This window comes from Xiphophorus couchianus, chromosome 15, assembly GCF_001444195.1.
Source record: "Xiphophorus couchianus chromosome 15, X_couchianus-1.0, whole genome shotgun sequence".
Classification (NCBI taxonomy): Eukaryota; Metazoa; Chordata; class Actinopteri; order Cyprinodontiformes; family Poeciliidae; genus Xiphophorus; species Xiphophorus couchianus.
Genome location: NC_040242.1, coordinates 21,587,240 through 21,609,046, shown reverse-complemented (window position 1 = coordinate 21,609,046; position 21,807 = coordinate 21,587,240). Strand labels below are relative to the sequence as shown.

The 21,807-nt window shown below is 39.1% G+C and overlaps 1 long non-coding RNA gene across 2 annotated transcripts in view; it reads right to left on the bottom strand.

Moving 5' to 3' along the window:
- LOC114158235 (uncharacterized) overlaps positions 1–21,807 on the bottom strand; it is a 30,909-nt gene that overhangs the window by 3,191 nt on the left and 5,911 nt on the right. The window lies entirely within an intron of this gene.

Sequence of the window (21,807 nt, the reverse complement as noted above, 5' to 3'; positions counted from 1 at the left end):
GAGAATACTCCAGGCAGTGAGGCCACAGTACAAGCACAACGCAGTGGTTTTATTGCTTCAAATGTTACATTTATCTGCTCTAGTTTGAGTAAACAGTTATGTGAGCTGCTTTTGTTGACTTTTGTTGAAACAGTTTCATTGTCACAAACCCACAATACAGTTTATGTTTTGTTGTATCTTTGAGCATCTTTACAGTTTTCTCTTGCTATTTTCTTCTAAACTTATAGATCTGTCATATTCTGCTGACCAGGTTATAAACATACAATATCTTACCTTATAGTTTGCATGTTCTCCCTGTGAATTTCATGGATTCTCTCTGGGTACTCCAGCTTCATTCTCACAGCCCAAAAACATGACTTGTATAACTTACTGCATATGTTACATATATAGCTCTGGAAAAAATTAAGAGACCACTGCAAAAATGATCAGTTTCTCTTTACTCTTTACAGGGATATGTTTGAGTAAAATGAACATTGTTCTTTTATTCTATGAACTACTGACAACATGTCTCTGAAATTCCAAGCAAACATTTTTTATTTATATGCAGACAATGAGAAATGGTCAAAATAACAAAAGGCTGCAGTGCTTCCATACCTCAAATAATGCAAATAAAGTTGATATTCAACAACAACACTAATGTTTGAACTCAGGAAGAGTTCAGAAATCAATATTTGGTGGAGGAACCAGGAGGTTTTCAGTGTAGAGGGCTCTTCATTTTTTCCAGAGCTGTATTTATATTTAAATTTATTTTTTAATTAAAGGTCATTGTTTAAGGTCCAAAGGGACATTTTAGTCCAATCAAAAGTGACTGGTCTAAAACTCTTTAGGGAACAGAATGTGAGACAAGTAAAAACCAAAACAAAAAAGCAAATATCAGAAAAGCTTAGACTGAAATTTAAAGACAACCTCCTATTGATATCAATGTGCAACAAAAAAATCTGTTCAATTTGTCACTTGTTGAAGACCAAAATATATTAAAAAAAAAATAAAAATGGGAATATATGGTTGTTGTACTGGCGATGAAAAAAGGGACAATTTAATCAAAAGCATGAAAATTTTAAGTTGTATAAAGTATGTAGGCAGAAGCTGCTAGTTTAGTTAGAGTTTTATCACTTTCATAACTTGTTTGTTGTTGGAGTTTCTCACTAGAACTCCCAGATTCCCAAACAGTGGCAGCATGTCTGCCACTGAGTGACACGGTGATGACACAATATCTCTGTGGCAGATGAAAAACGTGGTTTTATTGTGGATAATTTGTGTTTGTAAAGAAAAAAAACGGAACTAAAGAGTGTAAGTTTGTAGACCACGTGTTAGTAACAGAGGTCCCACATTTGAGCCCAGCTCCTTCCAGGCTTTTCCTAGCTAATCTAGTTTAAGTTTATGTTTAAACTTTTGATATGTCTTATTTTTTAATATGTCACAAATACATAAAAACATATTAAAAAAACAATCATGACTTGTAAGTGATACCAGTTTTCTCCTCGTGGTCTGAGCAGAACTTCGACGTTGATCAGACATATTTCTAACAGAAACATGTCTACTGGTCTGAGTGGAGCCAGTTCCGCAAAGAATTTCAATCTTTTTTTTTTTATCAATTTGTTTCTCACAAATTCCATCAGACACTTTTCAAAAGACATTTTAGAAACCCCTGAACAACAAGCACAACTGCATTAGAAAAAGCAGAAGATGGGAACAAAGCGAGGTTCCTGTGGACACCAGACCTTTGTGTTGGTTTGGCTTCGAGATAAATAATTGACTATTTCTGCCCACACGCAGAGGCCTTAAATAATAAATGTGCAGAAAGAAGCTGTTAAATGCAACTTTGTTTTTGTGCATGGGATATGAGAGGCTGCTCCAGTAAGAACGCGCCGCCGCTTCCCAGTGTGAAAAGAATCAGCATGAAAATGAAAGCTGACAAGCTGCAGCTGTACTCTGGGGATGCTGGTACGAAGCTGCTTGACATTCTCTGGATGCGGTTCCAGTTCGGAGATCGTTAATGGTTCTGGAGCTCCATAACACTCTTTAAGTCAATTGGATTTTCTCTAATGAGTTGCATTTTTATTTCCAGCTGAGAAAAGATGTCTTTTTTATTTGAGCATAGTTCCTAATGAAAATGGGAACAAATTCTTACTAGGCGGTCTGTCACGGTAACAAATGTTGCTGGGCGATAAATTGTCCCAGAATTTATTGCGATAAATGATAATATTGTCCTGAGAGCATCTTCGCTCGGACACATTCAAGACCAATAGACTTCAGATTCTAATGAACATCTAACACTGGAACTGGAAGACATTTTAAATGTCCAAAATATAAATGAACAAAACAACAGAAAGAACAACTAAAATGAATCATGACGTCTCTGTGTACAGAATTGTCCTTCAATAAAAGGGCTGATTGAGACCAAAGCACCAGACTGAAGACTTTTATCATCCAGTTTTTGGTAGAAGGAGAGAAAAGAAATTGATTGTTTTATTTTAGAATTCTAATTCTTACTTGATTACTACAAAATGCACTCAAGCCATGATGACAAATTAAGACGTTTTGACACTTATAATGATTTGAGTCCAAGTAGGACAATTTCCTCATGTTTTCTACTCATATTCTAAAAATGTAGCAACTTTCACATTAAGATCCTCCTCCTGGCTCTGACTGGTTGTTTGTGACAAAGCGGCGTATTTCTGCAGTTGATTCTGGGAGACTTCAGTTTTTTTCACAGGCGCTGTCCCGTGTTATACAGTCACAACATACTGACAGTATTAACAAGTATGTAAAAAACTAAAAGACAAAACAGAAACTATAGAGATGAAACCAATTCCAACAACTCAGAACGATAAGAGGTTTTCATAAGTCGGCACGTTTTGAGATTTTGAACTTAAAACACCTCGCTTCCTTTTAGTGATCGTTTAACTGTTTTAGTGATAAACCCAGAACAGAATCCGCCTGAAACCCGTTCTTTACTCCTCAGCATGTTGTCTGTTTATCTGAGAAATACAAAAAGAGGAGATAAAAACCCCAACCCCTCTGCATATATTTATATACAAAACACCCCAAACTTGAAACAAACCTAGTAATGAGGTTCCCATGGAAACGTTTGCACATAATAATGCGACCTCTCTGTTCTGTTGTCTGACCACGACGCTGAAGTCGCTGGGCTGTGTGTGTCGCTGGGCTGCAGAGCTGGACGGAGCCAAAACAATGCAGCTCACTGGGTTTGGCCTGGAGAGGTGACGCTGTGCCAGCCTCACAAACAAGACTGTGAGCACAGATAATGAGCCTCTGCAGGCACCAGTGAGGTCTGCTAATGAGAGGACAAAATGAGAGCGAGGTGGATGGCGAGTTAAAGGAGGAGAGTGTTCTGTCTTTAAAGACAGCAGCATCACTCCAGACTTCAAACGGAGAGCGGAGGCTCTTAGAAAAAGCTTCAGCAAATATAATCCCAGCCTGGATCACCACCTCAAACTACACTGCTGCACCGTATGGTGCTACACACACACACACACCCCTGCACACACACGCACGCCTACACACCCAGACACACACACACACACACACACACACACTATGCCGAGCATCGACTGTCAATTGATAACTTAAAGGAATAGAGATTTTTGAAGTGAGTTTCTGTGAGCAGATTCTATCTTACATACAGCAGATTAACCTCTGAAGGTAACATAGTTACTTGATTTTGCTATGAAATTGTTATGGAAAATACATAATATTTCCCCTTTAAAGGAAATTTGACTTTACAATATAACATCTTGAAATTGCGCCTCTGTCCCTTTAAGAAGCTCCTGCTCGTTCTAACACTTCGACTTCACCAAGCCAACAAAACAATGTTCTTCTATTATCCCAGTGAACTGTTCTCAGGATTGTTTCACTGAGAGGTAGCTCCTACAATGAGCTCAGCTGCACCAGGTGTTTTCTAATTGCTCCTGCCGCTAGTCTGTAGGAGCTTAGTGGATAAAGGGTGCTCTGTGAGGGAGAAACTTGGCTGGAGACTGCAGATCCCAGGAGTTGCTTTTGAGATGACAAATACGTTATACGCCCCCCACCCCACCAAGCCCCACACTTCTAAACCTCTGAACCTGTAGCAGCTTTTGATTCTAACTGAACAGTTTTAGGCGATTTGTTTCACATATTTCACACTAGAACTGTAACCAATCACTAACCAATAGACTCAGTGGACCCCTGGTTCATGAACAGCCTATGCAGTGACCTGATGCTAAGATTCACTGAGGTTAAGTGTGAGGGTGCAGACTCCAAAGAGGCACACACACACACACGCACACACACTTCTGAGTGAGTGGGCGGGCCTCCTGTTATGAGACTGCAGGATGAATCACGTGTTTTTCTGCAGTCGCTTCGCAGCATCCAAGCAGACGTATCTTGAAAAGCGACTGATGTGGATCGAGTCTGTTATGAGCGATTAGATCCAGTTAAATATTCTCGGTTGGGATGCGAGTGGATTCCGCGTGATGGAACGAAGCAGCAGGACTCTGTTTTCAGAGCAACGCTGATAATTATTAGTAGTAATTAGCAAAATGCCTGGAGTGTGGCTGAGTTACTAACTGCTGGTGGCTGTTTAAGTCAGCGTTACATCAGCACCAGCTGCTTCCTGGTCACACACACAAACACACGCACATGATCTGTTTTTCTACGCTCACAAGGACTTCCAGTCGTTTCTACAGCAGAACCCTGACACTAACAGGTTTATCCGGACCCAAACACAGCTCTTCCTCTGATGAGGCCCCGGCCGTGGCTCCCATAGAAAGCGGTGGTCCTCATACTGTTGTATTTGTTGGGGGGAAAAAACGGGCCTTACAATGTAAGAAATGCTAAACACACACACATTGCATCTTTTCTGCTTGCTCATCTGTTATTAACTAATATTTAATTTAGGAAATGCTCTCATGAAACTGGGACTTTCAGACGAGGGAACTGGAGAAGAATCATAATGAGGCAGGGAGGATTTTGGTCTCAGAGCTAACTATTAACTGGATCGGCCTGCGTCAGCGCTTTGTAGCCTTCATCTTGGACAAAGTTTTCTGGAGCAACGTTGCGGTAATTAAAGACGCCGCAGGTTATCCACACAGGAGCGAAGAACAAAAAGGGAGAAGGAATCATAAGGCGAGGTCACTGTTGTTAGGATACGCTGCTTTAAGATTCAACTGAAGTGCAACTATAAGCAAATGTACCATTTGAGAGCTAACTGAGAGGGTCCACCACCTGACCCCTACAGCTCACCAACAAACACACACCGGAAACTACTGGGAATACATTATGTTTATGCTTGAGGTCACTGAACAGCCCGGAGTTCCAATATGGCAGCCATGTTTAAAACACATTTGATGTCTTATATCAAACTAAATCATTGGCAAAAAATTGTAAATTAAATCTTACTGTTATTTCAGTTTCTTTGAACACATGATATAGAGAAAAATGTATTTTATATCAGCTTGTCTTGCTAATGGAAGCTAGCGCCAAAACAAACAGCAAACCCCACTTCCTGCTTTCTCCCAGAATGAGGTGTGTGACATCACACCTGACCTATCACCAAACTCTGAGTTCAGTAACCCTAACCCTAACCCAACCTTCTGTCTGCATGTATTTGCAATTATACAAAAACCGAAATTGTTGTTTTGCTTCAAAACAGACACATTTAGCCATGATGCAAATTAGCTACATCAGGCATAACAGAACACGATTTTCAGTTTTGGTTATGTAGATTTTTCTAGTGATGCTAAACTATGGAACTGAAGAACTACCAAAGTTTCACTACATTACTCTTTGGCTAAGTAAAACACTAAATACTGTGAAGTTAACCAGATTTTGTTCACACTCTCACTGGTAGATGTGTTTCTTAGACAACACTTAAAACGTTCGACAGTGAATTCCCACCTGTAAACTGCAGTTCATTTGTCTAGAAAGCCTGATTTGTTTGGAGAAGTGTGATTGTGTAATCGAACTCTGAAAAGAAGAGTAAACGCCTACTAACCTCGGTCTCGGTTCGGTTGTAGTGGACTCTTGTTCGGTCCGAATGCATATGTCAGGGGTGCTTAAGTCCAGTCCTCGAGAGCTACTGTCTTGCAACCTTTAAGCATCTTTACTCCAACAGACCAGGATCAGCTCTGAACAGGCCTGGTAATGAACTGTTCATTTGATTCAGGTGTGTTGGAGCAGGGAAGCATCTGAAAGTTGCAGGATGGAAGCTCTCAAGGACTGGACGTAAGCACCCCTGGCATATGTGAACGCCAAGTGGACCAGTGGCCGCTCCAAAGGCAGGAAGCTGACTATGGCACCGGGCATTCTGGGTAAATACAAAACAAAACAAATGCACGAGTTTAGGACTAGCTGGAAAAATGGCTCATGAAATCCTACAACTAAAATCTGCAGTGGTGGGAAGTAACGAAGTACAAGTACTTCGTTACTGTACTTAAGTACAATTTTCGTGTATCTGTACTTTACTTAAGTAGATTTAATAATGGGTACTTTCTACTTTTACTCCACTACATTTAACAGTAAGTATCTGTACTTTCTACTTCACTACATTTCTATATAGCGTTTCGTTACTCGTTACATCCAAGACACATTTCAGTTTTTTGATTTGTTCGTTAATTTGAAAGTATCCAATGGCGAGAGCAGAATCAGTCCGCTGAACCAATCCAAAGCGGGAAATAACCATTAGACCCTCCCTCAAGAAGAGCAGCACAGTACGCAGGACCTGCAGAATCATTAACTCTCAGAATGGAGTCCAAGGATAGTCATCCTCCAGAAGACCTGCCCCACCCATGGCCTTATTTAAAAGATTTCTTTGAAATAACTGGGTCAAAAAACGCTTCCTGGAGATTCCAATGCCGCCTTTGCATGAAATTCTATCTTTCAAAAATTCACCATCAAATTTGAAAAAACATATTGAGGTAAGTTAAGTTGCTAAACGCTATCGATGTTAAATTAATTTGTGTTAGTGAAGTTTTATGTAATCTTAGCAAGCTTTTTGTTGAACTCGACTGCAGTAAATAAATACGATTACTGTATATTGTTATAAGCTAGCATGAACTTGCAAGTAACAGTGATTACTGCGGTCGTGATCACGTCTCCCGCCATGAATGTTACATATAAGTTGACGTTAAACTCCTTCACGTCCTGGTTATTGAATAAATGTCAGCGCCATTAAAATAATCTCCATGTAACAGTTACAGTCATATTCAATAAATTAGAATATGGGTTCCAATGAGACGCAATTGTCGCAAGTCCGGCGACATTGGCGGACATTCCCGCCCACAGAGTCAGCCGGACCCACCCTGCCTGGAAGGTGTTTATTGTCAGCCCCTTTCTGTTAAGAGTTCTCTCAAAATAGCTGGCAAAAAAGTTAAGTTCATGTTTTGTTAGGACGAAAGACTAGATGTTTCCAAATCGCTTGATGTTTGTTAGGTCAGTTTAAAGTCCCTTTTTTCAGGGAAACAATTTTCTTTTGAACGTGTTTATTTTGAATTAAATAAAACATTTCAAAGGTATAATAATTTCTCTCATTTTGCCTAATTACATGTAACCCTGCAGGTCATCCCTGGAATTCTGATGCATAGAATAAAATATCTAAATCTAAACTGTCACAGGGGGTAAACACAATAAAAACATGCTTTATCTGCAGCATTGCTCATTAAAATGGTACATTACTGATTTATTAAAACTAAATATGATAGGTACACTTAATGACATTATATAAGCCGTTAGGTATTATGGTCGGCAAGTACTTTTACTTTTAATACTTAAGTAGTTTTAAAAGCTTGTACTTTCTTACTTTTACTTAAGTAAAATAATAATGTGGTACTTTGACTTTTACTTGAGTAAATTTTTGTCTGTGTATTTGTACTTTTACTTAAGTACATTGTATGAGTACTTTCTCCACCACTGAAAATCTGAAACCACTCCATTTTTATTTAGATATTGTGAAGAAGGAAGTCAAACCCAGAGTCTTCTTCAGTGGTTTTTGGTGCAGCGCCACCACAGGTGAGGAAGGGAACAGGTTTTTTAATTAGTTTAGATTGACACATTGCAGTGTGAAATCGAACTGCAGCAGCTGAAAATATAGCAAATGTTACAATTTTGGTCCCCAATCGAGTTTACCGGACTATCAGTTGTGATATGACTCTTTCATGTTAGAAGTCATACAATGATGCATGTTTTGGTTTGAGAGTATACCTGCAGGAAACCTATGAACACTTCTGCAACTCCGCTGAGAGGAATTTGCCCGTAACACTGGACAGCTTTCCCAAATTGGATAAACAGATAAGATATAAAATTTAATGTTTTCCAGCTATCCAAATTAAAAGCTTTTGTTGTAAAGAAACATGCTACACATTTCACAATTTCTCACAATGCCTTCCCGTTTTACTTTCACCGCCACAAAGACGCAACTCAACCTCTTGGGTTCAGCCAACTTGATAGTACCCCGATATCTGACAGCAATGCAAATTGAGGAGTGTGTGTACACACACAGAGTGAGTAATGATGATTTTAAGCAGGTGTGAAGGACAGCAGAACAGTGGAGCAATCAGCAGGACATGGAACAGGCGTCAGCTTCTGATTTTCCAGTCTCTCTGAAGCTTTGCATCAGCCAGTTAGAAGGACAAGAGCAAAACAAACATGACAGCAGGTCCAGTCATTTTAGCTTCTCTAGAAAAACAAGCTGTTATTTTCCAGTTATATGTTTGCTTGCGATGCTGATGGTGTAGTGATTAATTAGACAGAGTAAATTATTACAAATTTTTATTTTTGCGATTTTAATGATTATGATATAGAGGTAAAAGAAACCCAAAAGATCAGATTGCCTCAAAAAGTTGCAGGAAAGCAGCTTTTAAAAACAACAACAACGTTTGGAGCTAGGATGATAAAACTGCAATAGAAAGACTTTATTTGCATCACGAGTCACATGGTAAACAACCAGATGTTGCCCCTGGCGCAAACTACGAAGAAGACAAAAGGAAGTAGTGGGAGGTTTATGCACAATGTGTTTTTTATTAACTCATTGCGTAAACAAGTGTAATTTTAAATGTGTTTTTGTTTAATGGAAACAAAGCATATGCAAAATTGTGTTTTTTTTTTTGGGAATTAGCAGAACATTGACAAAGTTTTGTGCTCATTTGTAACGAAAACTCAGCTCCTGTCTGACATAAGACAATCTGATCTGCATGGGAGGGCAATTATGATATGAAAGGTGTTACGAAGGAGAACTTATCATGATCATATAAAGAAAATCCATATCATTTCAGATAAGCTGGATTGTGTGAAGACACCTTTTCTTTCTCCAGTCATTGTCATATGGTTGATTTTTGAAAACTGCATATGCAGTTAAGTAATTAAGATGTGAACTAATTCTTCTTCTCTGTAGGTAGTTTATTAAAACAATGGAAACTCTGCCAAACCGAGTCACGCGATGACATCAGAGGAAAGGTGATCACTTCACAGAGAGAACTTGTTTCCTTCACCTATTGATCCATGAGGAACATTCAGAGCCTGAGCCCACAGTCTGCAGTGAGTGATTTAAGAAAGGGTTGGTTTGTGGTCAGAACATTGCTGTTATTTCTTTTTGTCTTCCTCTCCTGTCCTGCCTGAATTTATAAAAATCTGCACAGTCTACCAATGTCAAGAAGAGGCTGGGTCAGATATTTTGTAAATCTACCAACTTTGACTTTTTACTAAGACTTGTAGAAGTCCAAAATATTCCCTAGATATTTACCAGGAAGCTGACTAGTTACAATAATTTTGTCCAAAATCTGAACAAATTGTGCCAACAGGGGACCAATATTTTTAGCTGAGAGCTGTGACTGATCGGCTAGAGGAGCTGTTCACTGGTCATTTCAGAAACATGCTAATCAAAATGTTTGCAAAGCAAAGAGAAGTGCTTCCCTGCTGCGACAGGAAGGATGGAGAAACAAAGCAGAAAGCGGAGAAAGTAAAAGAGTATTGATGGGGAAAAATGAGAGGCAAACTGAGGTTAGAGGACCAGGTGGTTTGACACTCATCAACCAGAACCATGCAGGAGAGGAGAAATGAGAACAGGTAATTATGTTGGAGATTTTCTCTGCATTTACGGTAACAAAACCAGTGGGAGGTCATTAAAAAAATAAAGTATAGATATTCCTGAAAACCTCCAGAGAAACTTGCAAAAAAAGGCATTTTTTTACTATGTGCTGCATCAACAAGCTCCCAATATCGCATTTCACTATGAGAGTAGAGAGGCTGCCAGTGATCACTCCAGTATAGCAGAATGTATGGAGACTGTCCACATACACATTCAGGCAGAAGATACAGAGCAACCAGAACAAGAACCAACCGTCTCAGAGACAGTTTCTACCCGATAGCAATAACAAAACTAAATGCAATCAAAAACAACCATTAATCATCATGAATGATGTATGTGAGAATGTGACTGTTCTTATTTATTAGTTTTTTTTTATCAGTCATTTGTTTAATTCTTACATTGTGTGTGAAATGTGAGACAGTTATTTTTTGTTTTTAAGCATGTGCACTGACTGATGGCACCTTTTAAGTTTCGTTGTTCTTGTGACAATGACAATAAAGATCCATCCATCCGTCCGTCCGTCCGTCCGTCCGTACGTAAGAAGAACTTCATCTGTCAAAGTCTTAGGCACCAGACCCCTCACATCCATCCACATTTTTGTTCTCCTCGTTAGTACAGTGGTGAGTCTCCCGCCTGTCACGCGGGGAGTGAAGTTTGTTTCAGGTCCCTCTTGAAAATGAGATCTAGTGATTAAATAAAGGAACATCCTGCAGGACTTCCAGGTCCAGACTAAGGATGGCGAACACTTTCATTACATATTATAAGTAATGACAGGTTTAGGTCTGCGTATGAAAATATATGACTTGTGCATCATCAGTGTTCAGCTTAGCAAAGCTGCCGCTTAGTTTCTGAGATTCTGGTCATAAACAACCAATCAGAGCCAAGAGGAAGTTCTCAGCGCTGCCAATTATGCTTGTGTACACACTGCTAAATGTGCTAGTGAGTGGCGGAGAAAACTGTCATCGGTGGCAAAGCTAACTAGGATGATCCTTCACAATACACTCTACCATTGGGAAGTAGCTGTACAGCATGATTGACAGCGCTAAGAACTTCATCCTGGCTCTGATTGGTTGTTTCTGACTGAGCGGTCTCATGACCAGTCAAACTGCTTCTTAAGCCACTCCTTATGGGCAAGGACACTAGGTTAAGGTTACATTCATATATATTTGATAAATTAATATTTAATTTCAAGGCAATAAGAAGCTTCTGATCAAACAAGCAATTAATTTTTCTAAGTATAATTTCAAGGACATAAAATCTGAGGGCGGCTGGTGTAGATCTGCCTCTTTATAGCAAAAATGCTATTCAGAGGCAGCATAGCTTTTCTCTACCTACTGAGCCTAAAGGTTTAGCTCTGAAAAAGTTATGTGCAACCTTGGAAAAATAATCCAGCAGGTAAACATAAATAATTTAGTTGGTGAAATCACTGAGAATCTGGGGTGTAAAAGACCTTGAAGTGGGCTGAGAACACATTCTGCTTCTACTGCTGTGTTTCCTCAGGCCTGGCGCCCAGGATGAGACGAAACTCTGTCTTAACTGTTTAATATTATGATAAATGGAGAGAAGATGTGATACCACTGTGACTGGAGCAGGGAGTGAGGACGTGGAATGTGAAATTAGATGGTGACTGTGTCGCTGGTGACAAACTCAAAGTGAGATGGAAAATGCATAATGGGATGAGTGATATTCCTCCTGGGGGAGTTTTGCTGATGGATATTACACCACTGTATTTACCAGATTGTTTCCTGCATAACTTTACTCATGGAAATGAGTCCCTTCATAGACATGTTACATGTTATAGGCCTGTTTGTTAAAGTAGATTAATGTGTTTGGTTCCAAATAGTCCATGGATTCTATCAGTAAATAGGAGACTTTAGTTTTCTTTGCTGATATCATGAGGTAAAACAGCTGATCCTTCTACTAGAGATGGTTCTTTGTATCTGTTCTTTTCAATGAACTGTTGCAAATACTAGCTCACCTTTAGCTTTATTTAGATTGAATCATTTCAAAAACCTCAGTCTGGGTTACAGTTGAATCATTTCAGGGCTGAAACGATTCCTCGAATGATTCAAATACCTCGATTATTAAAATTCCTCGGGAAAAATGTATCTGCCTCGAAGCTTCGTTGAGTTATGTGGCATTATTTAGCTCGCCATGTTCCAGCCGGGTCACGAGTTATTGATGAAAGCTAAGTGCTAACAGCATAACGTCCAATTTTCAACTTCTGTCAGGGAGAATTTTATTGATTGATGTTAATATCCAGGTTTTTATTGTTTTTCGGGGGACCAATAATCATCCTTACATTGACTGGCGGGATGCCTGGAGTACGGCAGCTTTTCTCTTCCCAGAGTTGCTGCCTGGTGGTGCTCAAATATGAAGAATTGGATTGATGTTGCTATCCGATAGAAGCACTGCAGTTATGTTAGATTTACCAATATTTAGTTTTATCAATTTTTTTTAACCCAATTACTCGATTAATCGCAAGAATAACTGATAGAACACTCAATTACTAAAATATTCGTTTACAGCACCCCTAAATAATTTTATTCAGGTAACACTAACTCGGAGGAATGATGCTCACCATACGGATGTTTGGCACAAATCATTTAAATAACTGTGGTTTAGTTGGTTTTTGCTTGTGAAATTTGAAGGTTATTAAAGTATCATTTCTGGAACCTCTTCAATGCAGCCGCTTTCAGAACGACTCGGAACAACTGATGAATCAGCTTGTTGCCGAGTGGCATCGCACTGGAAGGATTTTTGTCAAACTACGGGTATCATGCGGCTTTGTGCTCAGATGAACGTGTGGGACGGGTTTCATTTGTGTCGTCGCCGGTGAAGCGGAATTTGTCATTCTCGTGATTGGGAGAGGAAAGGATTATGTGGGATTTCCTAAACATCAGATGCTCTATTTTAGTTTTCGGGGAAGTCATTGAGACTTTAGCGCAGAGTTGGCATCAAGAGATGGAAGTGAAGGGATTAAAAAAAAAAAAAGAACAAGAAGATGCATTGAACATTATGGTGACAGCTCCTCTCCACATGATTCACAAGACAATAACATGCCGTAGTTTCACTGCAGTCCCTGGATCACAGTACAAGACAAACAAAAAGACGCAGCAGCTACAGGCGGAGAGCAGAGACAGAGGAACGGAAGATGTGAGGAAAACATGCAAAGACAAAACAAAAGATCAGTTTGATTTCTGTTTGCTGACGGTAGCTTCTTCACATTTTGGTATCAGTGTCATGATGACCAGAGTCCTGACAATCAGTAGCTCTATTGAATTTCTTACTAATTGAAAGATTAACATTTACTGACCTCTGAAAGATTGTAATATGAAAAATACATGAAGTTTGGTTATTAGCAGCTAATTGGCCTTTTTTTAAGTGGTTGGAACTCAAATCTGGGAATTAGCTATTACTGTGCAGGTCAGAAAACAAGTAAGATTTGCTAGCTTTTATTATAACTCTAGAAAGTTATTACATTTATTTTTACACCGGAGTCATTGTAACATGAAGGAAGGCAGAGAAAGTCTATTTGTACGACACATTTGAGCAACAAGGCATTCCGAAATGCTTTACAATACAAAAGCATGAAATTATAAATAACCAAATACTCTGCAATTAAACAACCTGTTCCCCTTCTTAGCTTGTGGGGGTGCTGCACCAAGAACTGCTGAAGGAAACAACATGAAAACCTCAGAAGAAGACACCGAGCACAACTTCCTTCTTCATAAAATAGAATGGCATCAGATTTTAGAGGTTGTAGGATTTCTCTTTTATCTTTGGAAAATGTGCAGAATAAAAACTCTTCACTCCACTTCTGACTACGAACCATTCATTTCTCCTGCTACCACTGGATCCTCCCGTTTTATTACTTTTTTTGAGAAGGACCCAGAATGCCCTGCGCCACAGTCCACTTCCTGCTTTTTGAGCAATCTCCAGAATTGTAAGTGATTTTTAAATTAGATGCCAAAAGTGCCCATATCATATTCAAAAGAGAATAAACCAAAATACAAAGACAAGAAAAAAAAAAGAATGTTTAAACAGGAAACTAAACTCTGGGGAATTATAATATATGGCAATACCTTACTGGCAACAATTCCGAGACATTTTAAACCCAGATAAATAAGGACATTTTTTGAACACAAATGAAATTTAAAACCCAACATTCATCCCCGATGAATTCATCCCCAGTCTTAGGAAGTCAGACATTTTTAAATGGATGAAAAGACGAACAAACAAAGATCCTCCACAAATATCCAAACTAAACCAGAGCCAATTACTGTCCCTCAATCAATATGCTGATACATATCTTGCTGGAGGAACCTCTTTGTCATTAAATCTTTTTCCTTCATTTTTGAGTTATTTTTTAAAATTCCTCACAATTTTATTTATCTATTTTTAACTGACAGAAAAAAAAGTAAAGTAAAAAAAAAAAAAAAAAGCATAATCAGATCATGTTTTTGATAAATAATATTCATTCTATTTATCTTGCAAATGGATCCTGGCAACATGCCAGTCACTTTCCTGGCTTAATTAAACTACAGGAGCTGATGACGGCCCAGATTGTGAAGTAATTAGTCTTCAACCTCTGTAAACACCAACTCATTCAAATGTTCTGGTTTTCCTCAGGTAGCCTTGAGATACTGCATGTTTTACCCTGATACAGTTACACTGTTCAATCAACATTTAAGACTTAAAAGAATCATTTCGTCTGACTGCCTGGCTAAGTGAGAATTTTCTACACTTTTTATTTTACTTTCTGATGATTTAGTGTTTTAGATGTTGGTATTTGCTACAATGTCTAAGAAAATGATCACATTGAGGGCTGTATGCGACATTAAAGCAATAAAAAGTCTTGTCCTAGACTAGATCATTTTGGCCTCAACCTTTGGTTCTGAACACCATCACACATTAGAGCGTATGCAAAGTGCTCCAGTTCTCATTTTTTAACAGGAATGGCAGCACACATATGACAGCACTACATTTTTTCCTCCTTTCCCCAAATGGGTGTTTATGATCTAGTAGCAAATCGCAAACAATTGTATCCCGTAAACTGAACACTCATCAGTACTCGCATGCTAACGTCAAAGCGATCTTTCTACCCACTGTCTGCATGATGTTGAATGCAACATGGATGAAATGAATCATCCAATATTCCACAAAGGAGATCTTCTGCTGGAGAAACAAGAGCCTGGAAAAACCCCCAAAATCTACTACAACTGGTCTACCTTCTAGTGCAAACATCTTAGTTCACTTGAAATAAGACAAAACTAACTTAGAAGTAACTTTCAGCAAGATATAGGAACTTGTTTAAAGTTCGCAACCCCTTAATATTGATGAAAAAGTGATAGTTTCACTTTTAGATTATGTCACTTATAACACGACATTTAGTAAGTGAAATAATCTGCAGGAGGATTTTTCATCAGTATTAACTAGTTATTGTTTATAAACAAGTTTCTATATTTTGCTGAAGAGTTACTTGTAAGTTAGTCTTGTCTTATTTCAAGTGAACTGAGATATTAGAAGCCAGACCAACAGTGCTTGGTGAGGTTTTGTGTTTTTTGCAGTGAAAGAAAGATGAATGTATTATTGTGTGTTTGAGTGGATTCTGAATGTGCTGCAGAGACTCAAAGGTGATTCTTGTTCTCTTTAGTAAGTTGACCTCCTGCTGAGCAAAGCAGGACGAACATGAAACTTCAGTCGTCGCTGTTTTTAATTGACGTCGGCTTCTTGGTCTTTGGGTCACTGGCTGTTTGTGTCTACTTCCAGAAACCTGCCTTTCAGTTCTATTTAAGCCATTTCCTGGCAGCATACGTTTTCATTCCCTCTCACTTTCCAACTCTCAGATCCACCCACTCATACCAATTCCTCAACATTTTCTTATTCACACATTTACTCCCACATCTTCTGGTCCAGACACTGAGGGGACTTTTGGAGCAGGAAACACTTGGCGCTGGGCAGATATCCCCTTCAACAAGCCGCTGCGTTTTGCGGCTCAGTTTTGGCTTGTGAAGCATTTTAGACGCTAGAGCTGATAATCACATCTCTCCCAGTAAACATATGCAAACATCTTAATTAAAAATCCTCACAGTTTTTAATGTAACTCTCACAATCAAGTCAGGTAACAAATCCCTTTGGTGAGTAACAGATACTTCAGCTTTGATGGTGTTAACCGACAATTTGGCTTGTTTAATCGTACACACCCTTCTGACTTTCCTCTATGTTTTAGAGGAAAATACTTTTCCTCTTTATGCAATTAATTTAAAGGAATTAATTACTTAAACAGTTTGTCGTGAATTGTGTTAATGAGATCAAGTTTTGCCAAAGGTCTTTTATTCAGAACAGGTTAGTCTTCCAGTGTCATGTTCCGTGTTTTTCTGTGTTTATTTCGAGTTTCTGTGTTTCTGAGTTTCCATGTTGTCCTGTCCTCCCCTTGATTGTCCCCAGGTGTTTCTCATTCCCTGATTAACCTCCCGTGTATTTAGTGTCACCTGTGTGTCTGTGTCGGGTCCTTGTCTAATGTGCACTCAGTCCTTCATGTGTCCATTCGTAAAACCTGTTGCTACCGCCGTTAAGCCCTGGCTTCCGCTCAGTGGTGCTGCCTGTGTTTTTGGACTGTTTTGAACTGTGTTGACTTTATTTTTCATTAAAACCATCATTTCTCACGGCATCCTGGGTCTGCTGCGTCTGCCTCACCACCTCTCACACCGTTACATGACATCCAGGTGAAATCACCTGATCTCATAAAAAAAGAGAGACATTATGTTATGTTTGGCTTACACATGAGAGAAGATACCCATAAAATCACAAAAAGAGATTTATTATTTTGATGCTTGAGCCTTTAAACTTTGATTTCATTTGTTTTAACTAACACAACATTTTCTGTTCTGACTCATTTCATCTGACACCTTAAAGCAGAGAGCATCTAAAACTTGAGATGAACCAATGAAATGTGCTGACGACTAAAAATGTCTGATTTTCATTTTGCCCTTTAATCTGCTTGTGGGGACATTCTATCCAGTGGAGCCGATGGGTTGCATCAACCAGATATGAAAGCTGCAACAGAAGGAAGAAGACTCAAAGGAAGCCATGTTTTGTTACAGTGAGGTGCTTAAAATGAAGCAGAGGAGAATCTCCTGAATAAGAGACACAACAGCAAAACCCAGGAGGGCTGAATGTGTTTGGTTCTCCTGAGGCGTTCACTGCCATTAGCTCTGAACATTCAACATTTGGAAACGTTGGCAGCCCTGTGTAAATGTGACAAACAAGACTGATGATTTTAGTAATATGCACAAAGAATGCTGCTTACAGGTAGTAAGGCTGACCACATTTATTGTGGTAATTAATTATAGGAAAATGTTATAAAGTGTTTATAATGTCAGCTTGCAGTCCTTGCAGTTTTGAAACGTGTCGTGGTTTTGATGTGCGCATGTGGGAGTAAAGATGGGACAAGCAGTCTGAGTTACACTATTTTTAACGCAACATCAGCAGTTCAGTTTATTTTTTAACCTTTAGACATAGTGTCATATTTAAAGAGTAACTGACATCTATATATATATATATATATATATATATATATATATATACAGCTCAGAAAAATATAAAGAAACCACTTAAAATGACCAGTTTTTCTGATTTAGCTTTTTATTGGTATATGTTTGAGTAAAATGAACATTTTATTCTCTGAGCAACAACATGTCTCTGAAATTCCAAGCAAAAATTTAGTATTTATTTATTTGCAGAAAATGTGAAATGGTCAAAATAACAAAAAGGCTGCAATGCTTTCAGACCTCAGATAATGCAAAACAAGTTGATATTCATTTAGAAACAACAACACTAATGTTTGAACTCAGGAAAAGTTCAGAAATCAATATTTGGTGGAAGAACCAGGAGGTTTTCAGTGCAGTGGGCTCTTCATTTTTTACAGAGCTTTATAAATATCAGAGTAGGAGCTTCTTAAAGAGACAGAAAACAATTTCAAACAATTGAAATTGCAAAGTCAAAGTTTGATATATATATATATAGCATTTTTTTTATAACAACTGGAGGTAAAATAATAAATTGATTGTGCTGTAAAACGGCGCTTTGTGCCTGGAACATACATGAAACTGCTTCTTTAATGATGTGAACATTATGACTATAAATAGTCGCATTATTTGCTTTGCATTGCAATGGTTCAGGCTACATATTAAATTATATGTGAATAAAAATTTAACAGCTGTGTGCACACTTGAACGCCACTCTAAGCCACACTGTGATCTGTAACATTACCCTGCAAAACAAATTATATTCAGATTAAACGGCACAGCCACTATTTATTGATCATATCATTTGAAGTGCCACTCTGACCTTTCCTTTATCTGCTGAAGGTCAGAGACAGTGTGACACCAGAGCGGCTGCTGCCTGCCCATCCCTCTGCCCCACAAACGCCTTCCGCTCCGACTCGTTCGTAAACGACGGTTTTAATCCAGGAAATAAAAATAAAGCGTGGCCGGAGTTCAGTAATGGGCCTGACACAGTGTGGGTTTAGATAAAGCCTGGTGCTTTTCAGGCAGATTTGTTTCACGGAGTCCATGAGCCTCATTAGATTTGTTCATTAGCCTCTAACTGCGCTTGTCACCATCAAATAGCTGGAGCAGAGATCAGACGCATCCACAGTCATTTGGGAATAGCTCTAAACTCCCCTAGTGTGTTTTCTGAGATAAGCATCCTAGTTCTGTGTGTGATCGGGTTTTTTAAAATTTATTTCTAAATAAATAAGTACCTCTTACTAGAAATTATTTACAACAGCATAAAGTTACGGCACAGACTGATTTGATACATAAACCTTTATTGTTGATTTTAGTCCATTTTGATTCGACCAAATGAAAAGATGTAGCCATGTAGCCAGCCTGCGCATGCTGGGTTCTCTCCGGGTTCCTCTCACAGTCCAAAAACATGACTGTCAGGTTAATTGGTCTCTCTAAATTCTCCCTAGGTGTGTGTGTGTGTGTCTGTGTGTGGTTGTTTTGTCCTGTCTGTCTCTGTGTTGCCCTGCGACAGACAGGGTGACCCCGCCTCTCGCCCGGAACGTTAGCTGGAGATGGACACCAGCACCTCCTGACCCCTCTAACGGACAAGTGTGTTAGAAAATGGATGGAGGGATGGATGTTCCTCAGTTTGCCAGCAGGTGGCAATGTTCCCTCAGAGGGACTCTCCATATGAACTGTGAATCATTCACAATTACAGCTCTGAACAAGCTGACAAAAAGGTGAATTTAATCAAAATATCAACTGTTCCACATTGACGTGCTCAGACATGACTCATTATAAAATATACTCACATTATGTGGCTGATTAGAGCCTCTAAGGCATCACTCCATTTTGCAAGACTTGCATTAGGAACATCAGGACAGTTACTGATATCAGAAGAGGGATTTTAGATTTATTTTCATTCCTCCACGGGTTACAAATACAATCAATCCCAAGACTTTGAAGTCATGTTCTAAGAATAAAGTATGGAGGCTCAGAATGTCAGTAACCTGAGCGCTGCGGTCAGAGGGTCAATCTAAACGCAGTGAGCTCTGTCAGGTCAAATGGGTCACATTGATCTTCTTCAGAGATTTAAAGGCAAAAACATTAGAGTTGCTTCAGAGATCAGAGGCTTCTGCAAATTCAGCTGAACTAATCTGGATCAATAAGACTATAATTAACTCCATTATTGATGTATAGTTTTGTCCTGTTACACACAACCCAATGTGGTCATTCTGTTGGTCTTGTTCTGCACAAAACACTAGAAAATGGTCAGATTTTTATTTTTCCCATCAATTGTTTTTGTTTCATTTCTGTCTTGGATTCACAAAGCAAATGGCCCTGAATTCTTTACCTTCTTTAGCTGGGAGCAATCAGCTTTATGCAATAATACAAGAAAACGATCGCAACAAGATTATGACGGTGGACGCCGTACATTAGCGGTTCAGCTTTTTGGGACACTGTTCTTCTGGACTATGTGTTGCTCACTCTGTATTTTACGCAGCTGTTCATGAAAGTCATTAGAACACTTGAGGTTAATGGTTAGGAGGGGTGAGATATTACTTCTCAGTAATATAGTGCATTAAAATTAATTTAATGAACTGAGACTTTAGAAACAAACAGAAAAATCTTTTAGAAATAAATACTTTTCTCACCACTGTATCTGCTTTATCTTGCATTAACTTCACATTAAAACATAAAAAAAGAATATTACAAATCCCTGCAGTTAATCTATAGTACGTTTTCTATCTGACAGCTGGTGGATGAATACTGCCGGCCCTTTATACTGACAGTTTTTTCTATACCACCATTTCTGTTTTGTGTTTTTTTGTCCATCATAGTGCTAGCGTTCATCAGCCAATCAGAGGAGACGTTGTTCAGGGATTGGAGCTCCAAGCCCCGCCTACTTGGGAGCGGCTCCGTATGCGGTGTTTTGGGGGAATTGTAGTCGGCCATTTTACAGAAGAGTTATGGATTCAATGTGTTCAAATGACACACAACTTTTTATGAACAGCTACAAATTGTCAGAATAAAAACAAACTATTGTCCTTCTGCTACTTCCTAGTTCATGGTTTTCACCAGCAATAATATCCAGCTGTTGATCCCATGACTCATGTGATGGGCAAAGAAAGTGTTTCCATTTCATTTTTGTGAAATACATCTATTTCCATACCGCTGAAAAACCACCTCATCCTGGCACAAAAACCTTTTATCAAAAAATCTGTTTTTTTTTTGACAATGAATGTGTTTCGATTAAGGTCATTAATTTTCATCATTTCAATTTGTGCAATTTCTGTCATGAAATGGTGGTGTTGGTGGTGAGGCAGACGCTTGTAGACCCAGGTAATGATGAAGTGATGGTAGTTTAATGATGAAAATGCCAAAATCCAAAACACCAGACAGCACGACTGAGCGGAAGCCAGGGCTCAACGCCGGTAGCAACTGGTTACACCAATGGACTGCTGACAAAATGAGACACATACGACAAGGACCCGACGATGAACAAAGGACACAGGTGGGGTTAAGTACACAGAGGGTAATCACGGAAACGAGACACACCTGGGAACAATCACGGGGAAGACAGGACAACACGGAGACTGGGAAGACACAGGAACTCAAACTAAACACACAGAGAACTCAAATCCTTGCAATTTCATGGTTAATGTAATTGCAGCTACTGCCTATTGACTGGTGAAGTTACTAGGACAGAGCAGCAACGTGCCAGTATCAACCCTCCAGTCCAGGTCAGGTCCATTCTAAGGTCAAGCAGGTCAGATGTTCAAAAAAATCAAATCAAATCCCAAGACGACAGGAGATGCTCCAGTCTGTTTTGGCTGAATAATCTTCTGTGGCAAATTATGTTGCTTGGAAACACATATTTTTCTGACTTCGGAGGATCAGACACAGTGGTGGTTCTTGTAGGAATGGCCCCGCCTCCTGCCAGGCCCCCAATCAATTAAACTGCAAGCCGTTGTCAGAGGATTTGTTTTTTTTATTTAGGTTTTTTTTTTCCAGGTAAAATAGGATAGGTAACTTCAGAACCAAACAAGAAAAAACCTCATTTCTCCCCATGCATACAAGTATAAACAAACGTGTTCATCCTCTGTCTGATGCCACCCTGGGCATCTGCCACACATCTCATATCAAACTGATTACAGATAAAGCCTGAACAGTACAGTTGATCTGTTTGGTGGGTGATATGGATCCAAGTAA